The sequence below is a fragment of the Sceloporus occidentalis genome, unplaced genomic scaffold (genome assembly GCF_023333645.1).
Source record: "Sceloporus occidentalis isolate IW3139 unplaced genomic scaffold, rSceOcc1.0.p SCAF_8, whole genome shotgun sequence".
NCBI lineage: Eukaryota > Metazoa > Chordata > Lepidosauria > Squamata > Phrynosomatidae > Sceloporus > Sceloporus occidentalis.
In genome coordinates, this window is record NW_028316988.1 from 37,619,153 (window position 1) to 37,629,053 (window position 9,901).

Genomic DNA, 9,901 nt, shown 5'->3' on the forward strand with positions numbered 1-9,901 from the left:
TCAAAGGATTTATTTAAAGCCAGACAGTACCCTCGTGTGGTTCACCGAAGGACTGCTAACTGATATGGGTTGGAAAATGCCCTGCAATGGGGAGGAAATTACATAATGGGATAAAGATTTGATCATCTTGAAATTCAGGGTCCTTCGATGTGTTTTTGTTTTGCTCAAGGCAGAACTTTTAAAGAGCTTAAGAACTGAGACATGTGTAGCATGTTAGCACCTGGTGGAAGTTTTTACCGTGGGAAATAAGATCCTTAGTATGTGGTTATACAGGTATACCTCAATAAATAAAGTAGATGCTTTCATTGGAATTACTTCTCTGGCAGAAAATGTGGTGCCAGAAACAGAAATAACAGGGAAATAATAGAGATAGGTTCCTATGCTGCAAGAAAAAAATCAAAACTAACAATATGCACAGATGAAAAGAAACAACTAGGGGTGCATCTATACTGCAGAAACAATGCAGTTTGACACCACTTTAAGTACTATAGCGCTGTCCTATGGAATGGCGAGATCTGCAGCTTTACAAGGTCTTTTGCCTTCTCTGAATCCCAGAATTCTGTAGAATGGAGCCATGACAGTCAAAGTGGTGTCAAACTGCATTATTTCTACAGTGCAGATACACTGCAAAATAAACAAAACAAGCATAACTCTCTCTCTCTCTCTCTCTCTCTCTCTCACTCACTCACACACACACACAGAGAGAGAGAGAGAGAGAGAATCCTCCACAGAATCCTCCTTCTCTACCTCATTGTGATATGGAAGTGACACTAAACTTTTCAAGGATATACCAGAAAAACATAAGCTCTGAAAGTTTCTACCAGATTGTTGACTGAGGACCAGCCTAGCTAAGTAAGGAGAGGTTCACCATAAGGACGACCACCAGACGACAAATTAGACATATAGCAACTATGCATGAAATAGTACTCCTCATGGATGGAGGTACCACCTGCAATGACGGAGTCAAAGATCATCAAGGTATATGTGGCATGGGATGTTTTTCAAACCTTTGTCACTGCTTGCAAATAAAGCACCTTTAGGCATTTGAAATCCTTATGTATGTTGCATTAAAATTTTCCAAATCAAGCCAATCCATTTTGATGTGAGTGAAATGGCCTTGAAATGATCACCTTGTCTAGAGAGAACTTGAACCAAGTCCATTAAGGCAACTGAGGAAATTGACATCTGGCAGAAGTAAATTCCTATCAAATTCCTAGGAAGTTGGCACAATACCTAAATGTCAAAATCTTAACGTCAAAACATAGGATTTTTTAAATAGTGTTTTGGCACACAGTGGTGGAAACCAAACTAATAATCCAATAAATATCTATGCAGTGTAAGACAGAGAAAAACTGAGATACTGAGAAAAATGGATGCAAGTTTTGGACTCTAAAGAGAAACTCACACATTTTGTGTCCTTTCTACAAGTTTCTACTTCGACAATAAAGACAGATGTCTACCAGAATGTCATTAATGTTATTGCTATCTTTATTAGTGTATTTTTACCAAGAGAGACAAGATGTTATTCTTTCTAATCTCAAATATGACGTTTAATAGGCTCATTCCAGACACGTCTCCACCGGTAGCTATTTTATTACATTTGCTGCAGATGATGCAATACTCAATTATGTGCCTTGTTATTGCTGCTGCAGCCTTTGCTTTAGAAGCCAAAACCACCATTTACTGGAATACGCTGATTTTATGAGTCATATACTCTCCAACATGGCTTAAAAGATATTCACAGCCATACCCCTTACAACCACAATTCACTGGTGCATCATGATAAACTTTTCTAGCCCTTAGAAGTGGCAGTGTTTATATCTAAATAATTAGAGAAATGCTGGCATATTTTCTAGTATATATATGCAAACAAGTGCTCATTGATATGGGGTTATTATGCAAGCGTTCTAAACTCTCAACTACTACTGTTCAGATGTGTGATGCTGGCATAGGGGTGGCATTGGTGCATGCATTGTCCAAACGCCATGCACCCACGCCAACCCCACGCCAGCGCTTCAAGCTGGTCTGTACAGCCCCTATGTCTCAAAAGTGCTACAAGAGCTTTCTACATACTGATTCTACAGACTAACACGGCTATATCTTTGAATTCTACCACTTTGGTGGAAGGAAATTCTACAGCCTGGAAGCAGCTACAGAGAAGGTTCTCTCCTGTGCCCTCACCAGATGTGTGTCCTCACCACGTGTGAGGATTGTGGTGGGATCTACGAGAAGCCTTCCCCAAAGATCTTATGTTTCAGGCAGGCTTGTATGGGGAAACTGTAGCCTCAATCCAACATCCCTGCAGCAGAACATAAACATCTGCAAGTGGACCTACACTACGCTGATCTGTTGCCACCACCACTGAATTTACTGTAAAGACCTGAACTTGCCTCAGACAGCCATCCCATCCTTCATGGTGAGCAGGAAGGAATGGAGAAGGTCTGACTTCCCCAGACACACAATGATAACACCAGTGCTAAGATCTGTGAGGGTCCTCCATAGGTCTTGGCTGTGAGAGAGGTTGTCAGAGGCTTCTCTGATATTGCCTGTTTGCCATGAAGCAGAGAATGGCCATGCCAGGGTGGCTTGGGGACTATATAGTAAGTTGTGGGGGGGGGGGGGTAGAGGCATTGCAGAAGAAAGGCATACCAAACCCTGCAGCACTTAAAATAGGATATCCATATGTACGAGAGACACTAAATACATGTGTATGTCCCTAACTAATTCTGGCCACAGTCTTTCAGATGGAATTTGGAATCTTTGGCTTCTAAGTGAAAAGCACTGTGCTCTACCACTGATTCTTCTTGATTCTAAGGGGGAAGGCAAGGATGGAATGATCTTGGTACATCTACACTATATAAATAATGCAGTTTGATATCATTGTGCGTAAACAGCACTGATGAAAGCGTTCAAGGAGTCATAGGTGTTGGACCATGTTTCAGACCCATAAAGGAGAATAGACAGTACAATGGCTCTATACACACTGAATTTGTGCTTCGCCTCAGGTGTCTGTTACACCAAACTCTTTTGTGAAGCCTTCCAAATGCACTATATGCCTTTGCTAGTCTGTTATCAATCTCTTTATCATTCTTGGCATCTGAGGAGATGATGCTTCCCAGGAAGATGAACTGCTGGACGGACTTAAGCACAGACGTGCCTACAGTGATGTGGGGATGGTAGTGTTCTTCCTGTGGGGCCGGCTGATAGAGAACTTCGTTTTCTTCAGACTGACTTCCAGTCCAAAGAGCTCTGCAGCTGTAGCAAAATAAGATGTTAGGCGCTGCAGAGCTGCTTCCATATGGGCAACAAGGGCACCATCGTCAGCAAAAAACAGCTCACAGACTAGATAGTTTAGAGTCTTAGTGCAGGCCCTCAGGTGGCTTAAGTTAAACAAGCTACCATCAGTACGGTAGCGTATATAAATGCCGTCTTCTTTGAGATCTGCCGTAGCCCTTTGGAGCATCATGCTGAAGAAGATTGTAAATAGAGTTGGAGTGAGAACACAACCTTGTTTCACACCATTAGTTATTAGAAAGGGCTCCGAGAGAGCGTCGCCATATCTGACTTGACCTCGCTGGCCTTCATGTAGCAAGATAATCATTTTGAGGAATTTGGGGGGGCATCCTAGTCGTTCCAGGATCTGCCACAGACCTTTTCTACTCACAGTGTCGAAGGCTTTGGTGAAGTCGACAAATGTTACATAGAGTCCTTTATTCTGCTCTCTACATTTTTCTTGCAGTTGTCTGCAATATACCCAGGGATGTCCCTTAAGATGAAACCGCCTTACAAAATTAGACTGACAGGCAAGAAAATTCTATGGATGTATCTGCTTTCACAATGTGTCCTTCCTAGCCAGTAGCATTACATTCGTTTCCCACTTTTGGCTTAAATCAGGGATACTCAGGTAGTAAAATAGCTCCTTTCTTAATCTGTCCTGTAATAAAAGGAAAGCTTTTTTCACATCACAGAAAATCTTTTACCCATTAAAAAAAATTACTGGAAAAAATGGGACTTTTTATTTGCTATATAATCTGGATGTATAAATGCACATAGACTGATGAGGTTTAGATTTAATTGGAAAAGTTAATAACTAAAGTGCACAAGGCTTATTTTCCAAATCTGGTCCCTGATATTGCTTTTTTTTCCTTACAAAAAAGAAATGGGATTCTTCATTTCTTCCTAATAAAATTATTTCCTGACCACAAATTTCTGATATTTGTGTATGAATCAGTCTGGCTTCCTTTGTCTAGACTGCAGTCCCATGGTCCCTAGGAAAGATTTCCTCTTCCAAAGGCAGAGAAAATTGTATATTGTCAGATCAGGAGATCTGTGTATTGTCAGATTAGGATGCTCCACTCCCAGCCCCAGGGAAAATGCCAAGGAACTTACCTTTTTGTGTCAGGATGTGAAGAAATCCCACTACTGCCAAGATCCTAGTCGGAAACAGGCATCTTGACATAGCAAGGCAGCACCCTGAGGATTCTTCAACCCCTTTGAGGGATCTCACCTCCTGCATAAAACCAAGATGTCAAATGATGTCTTTTTACTGCAATCAAAACACATTATTTGGCATCTTCTTGGTTTCATGATGGAGATGAGATCCCTCAAGGGGTTTGGAAAATCCTGCAAATTGCACAAGGTATATTTCTCACAATGCACCTGTCTCTGCAAAAGGCACGTTTCTTTTCCATTTTTTGAAACTAAGCTCACCCAGTGGATTTTGGATGAAAACAAAAGACACAAGCAGCTTATTCAGTGCTACTACTTTTATGCAAAGGCAAGAGCCGGCATTATATACTCGTCTGCATGTTGGACTGGGATTCTGGAAGACAAGGGTTTGAATCCCCACTCAGCCATGGAAACCCACTGGGTGACCTTGGGCAAGTGCCATTTCTCTCTTCGTTGCCACTTTTCTTGGTGATGGCTGCCAATGACTTGAAAATAGGATTGAACCCATGCATGGAGGACAAGGCTATCAACAGGCACTGGTCAACATGCAGGAACTCACAATCCAAGCACCCCCAAGAGATGGTCATCCAGCCTCTGTTTCAAGACCTCCAAAGAAGAAGACTCCACTACTCTCCAAGGGAGTGTGTCCCACTTTCTAACAGCTTTGTCCAGTTTCCATACACAGAGTCTAGTTTCCAATGCCTTTGTTCACAAACAACCATCATTAAACCTGGACTTGCCACTTCATTTCCATACACAAAAGATTTTGAATTTGAATTGACATCCTCACATACCAATGGCATATATAAGTATGTCCCTGGCTTTCCACTTCAGCAAATGCATCTGAGGAAGTACACTTAAGTCTACAAAACCTCTTATTTCATGTATTTCTCAAAGGAGAATAGCAAACATGGTGAGACTCAATGGGTTTCTTAGTCATGCTGAAAATAGAGGACATTTTGGAATTCCTCCTCAACAGAAGATTGAAACGTAGGACGCGTCCTGGAAAAGGAGGGCATCTGGTCACCCTGCGTTTGCTAACCCTCCAGAAGCATTTGGGGTGGTCAGCATAGGAACAGAATTATGGTTTAGACGAGACTTTGGTTTTATCCAGCACAATTGTCCTTGTGATTTTAACCCAGGGCATCCTGCCTCTGTTACTTTTGCTCAAGGCAACTAAACAGAACTGTCTCTTTTCTGGAAGTCTCATGCTCCAGTTCCCTGCCTTTGCTGGCAACTCATTTCATTTTCTTTAAGCACTTCTTCCTCGCACTTCTGAATTCCTGGCCTGCTCCTTCCAAATACTTTCTGCTTTGTTTGATGTCAGCGTTGGAAGACCTCCTGACCTTGCTAATCCTCTCTCTACTTCCAGGTGATGTGCTTCTTAATCGAGTGGTATTCTGCAATTGATTCTCCAGCAGCTCCAACTCTGCCTGCCTGAGACAGATTCAATAAAAAGGGCAAGGATGGTCACCAGCACTCTCTGCTGCCGAAAGTTTCCTTTTAAGCGTAAATGAAAAACGACGACGTATGGAATTGCTTTTTGATCACTGCCACGGAGAGTGGCTGAAGATGCAACTCGGCTCTGACTACAGCGCTATTGAATCAATTAAAACTGTCTTGCCAAATGCCACAAAGTGCCAGCGGTGATCTCTCCAAAATGGGAGACAACTGGCGCAGTAATAGCAGGTCAAAGAGAGGAGACCTAACTTTAAGAGATGCCCTCGAGAACTGTAGGTTGCCACTGCTATAGCCAAGGAAACATCCATCAGGCATAGAGATATGAACGTCTGGAGAGTGGATGGAATGGGACAATTAAAAACAAAGTTTGCATGTGTTTTCTGTGTCTTTTTAAGCATTGCTAAATGGGTTATCAAATGTTTTTTTTCAGAATGTTGAATAAATGCTTAATACAAGGGTTTTATACAGTATATTTACTGCCCCAGTTCTAAAAACTTTGCAAGAGGGAGATTTTTGTGTAATAACAATTATTATTATTATTATTTATTTATTGCCCGCCTCTCCCCAAAGGACTGAGACAGGTAGTAATCATAAAATGCAATTTAACAACTATAAACAACATAATAAAATAACATGATCCCCTTACTCCCAGTAAGACTATGTAGTGCCAGACCATTGCAATTCTAGGTCTTGGGCTCTTCTCAGATCTTTTCATGGGTGCATTATTTCTACTTGACACAACAAAGAACAAATAGAAATGAAACGATTTGCTTTCTTTGACTAATGATGGTTTCTTCTGTTTTTATTGGGGATGGCTTACTTGCTCCTCAGAAACTGATGAAACTGAAGAGGTTTATTTTAATTCAGGTGTTCCTTACAGCTAAGTTCTTGTAAGTGTATTTGCAATGAAAATATAAAGTTTGTTTTAAAAAAAAAATAAATTCATTTTGTAATTATTTTTAATAAGCTGTACTTTTCAAGATACCAAATATGATGTTTTTGTACTAGAATCACAAGGGTCCCATGGGTCATCAGATCCAACACTCTGCTCAATGCAACATCCCCAGCAAGTAGCTCTCCAGCATCTTTTTGAAGACATCTAAAGGAGATCCCAACACCTCTCAAGGCAACTGGTTCCATTGCCCAACTGCTAATGTCAAGAAGTACCTTCTAACATTGAATTGAAAACTACTCCGCTGCACTGATGCACATGAGTTAATGAGACCGGGGGTGGTGGGGATTGATTATGGATTGATTTTATATTTCCCCCCCTCATCTGTTGTCAGATGCTATTCATTTTGACAGTTTTCCAAACCATTCCTCCAAATTCACCCAGCTTTTTCAAGAATTTAATTAGAGAATGTGGGGAGACTTCATAGCATTCTGAAGTGAAAGGACTCGCTTTCTCATATTTCATTTTTACTTATGTTTATAATACCATACCAGAGGGAGGATTATAGGGACAACTTACACCAGGGAGCCATCTTGTGGTTAAGTTTAAATACTTTACTGCAGAGTCTGCATGGAACTACCATAGATATAGGAGTGATACATCGAGAAAGAAGTGACCACATTGTAGGGAATATGTACCTGAGAGGATACCATGCTGATTTCTATGGTGTCTACCGTAATAATCAGGATAACCATAATCTGCAGTCTTATGCTATATGGATCATCCTCTCACAAACATTTAGCTATGGATACATCTGTGGTTCTAAATCCCACTGAGACACACAAACCCATGGTAGCAATGCTCTTTTCCTGTGAGCATGATATAGTGGCATAGACATTTTCCCTCCCACTGATACCGACGGATGAGAAATAAACTACATCAGCTCCAAAGTCCGCTTATGTTCCTCTCCGAAATTTCTGGGGGAATTTTGTGCAAACAGCAAGGAGAAGGTAGAGCGATGCAAGTACGCAAAATTCATCCCATGAATGGCACTACCTTTCCACGGCGGTGGGACTGCATGCTCTTGTGAGGCAAGAGGCTATGCTGATGGTAGCATTGCTGCTAGTATGTCATGCTGTCAACCATGTCGGATAGGTTTTTACTGAGGAGCCAGACTGAACATGTGCCAAACAGCTACTGGGCAACAGCAGGAGTGGAGGGTGATACTGGCGGAGGATCTCTCGGAAAGAATGGCAATGGCACCATAGCTAACACTTTTCAGTACTGTGCAGAAGGAGGCACAGTAAAGTCCTTTTGAATGTACACTTGTCCCTCCATATTCGCTAGGGTTAGGGGCACAAGATCTCTGTGAATATGGAAAAACCACACATAACAAAAACACCATGTTTTTACCTGAGAGGACAACTCTCTAGGTCCTCCAGTGCAGCTCTATGGTCAACATCTGCCAGACATTGACCACATAGAGTTGCGCTGGAGGAGTTACAAGCGCCTAATGGAGTTGTGTTCTCTCTAGGTCTTTCAGTGCAACGTTTAGTTACAGTTGACAATAGAGTTGCACTGGAGGACCTATTCCTGGAGAGAACATATTAATCAAATCCGTGAATAATCAAAGCCGCAAATATCAAAGCCGCAATACGGAGGGATTGAGTGTACTTTACTATGGAAATCCTGTGATGAGACAGTCAAAATGAAACGAGAGATAATACCAAATGAAACTTCCAGGTTGGAAGGCATGCAATAAACTACTGGAGTGCAGTAGAGGGCAACTATAGAGTAGAACTGTGGCTAGGGATACAACTGGACGCAAGCAGAGATGACATTCAGCTGTTGTCATGCTCAGAGGAGAAAGGAAAGTCTGAAGCTGAACAATACATACTGCAGTGGTCCCTCCGCATTCACTGGGGTTAGGGATGAAGGGCCCTTGTGAATATGGAAAGAACACAAAGAAAGAGACACTATTCCTTCACTCCCTAAGAGTCTCCAGGTCCTCCAGTGCAACTCTATGGCTAAGATCTGCCAGAATCACACTGGAAATCCTACAAATGCCAGCTTCTAGGTTCTCCAGCGCAACTCTATGGTCAACCTCCGGCGGAGTGGCGTTGGAAGACCTAGCAATTCTTAGAAAGGACATATTAATCAAACCCACAGATAATCAAAACCCAAAGTCAAAGCCGCAAATGAGGAGGGCCAACTGTATAGGAATACGGAATATGAGAAGCATGAATCAGGGGCAGATGGAAATGTAAGCAATGCCAACTTACAGCACTGTCTGAAGTAAACATTCTTAGGAGTTGCTAACAGTAGCAGAGCAGTTAAAGCGTTGGCAATACACTGACTGCTTGAATAAACTCACAGTCACTTGTTGCTATTTCCCAAGCCTTTGGAGGTTCTCCATCATAGATTGCAATAGCAGTATTCAAATATGTACAGACTCTCCTCGTGACTCTTTTTAATACTCACCGTCCGTAATCCAAGCAACTCCAACCATCAACAGACAACAACCTACTATCATCAACCCACAGATGCATTGAGTCAGTTGTATAGAGAGTTGCTCAATGGTTATCGCCTGTTGCCGCTTAACCTGACGCTGTCCTTATTGCAAGGCTTTGCCTCACGTCAAGCGCTGTGATTTAACAATCTCAGCCACACAAACGACTCAACTACATAAACAATATATAGCTCAATAAAACATATAAGAAAATATATTTTATTAAATATATATATATATATATATTTAATAAAAATAAGACATCTGCTGAAAATAAGCGCAGCGTTTCTCCTTGAGGAAAAAATAGATATAAGACAGTGCCTTATTTTCGGGGAAACAGGGTATTTGGAACTGAGATTGAAACAGAAATGGCAGCATTATTATTATTGTTGTTGTTGTTGTTAAGCTTTATTTATAAAGCGCTGTAAACGTATGTGGCTTTGTACCTACGACCAGATAAAAAATAGGAAAATAGAATAAAATAGACCTGCCTATTGCATACGTCCCACAAAAACAATTAAACATGATACATATTAATACATATTGACACTTAAACAATAAAATATCCCAAACACCACAGAATTTACATA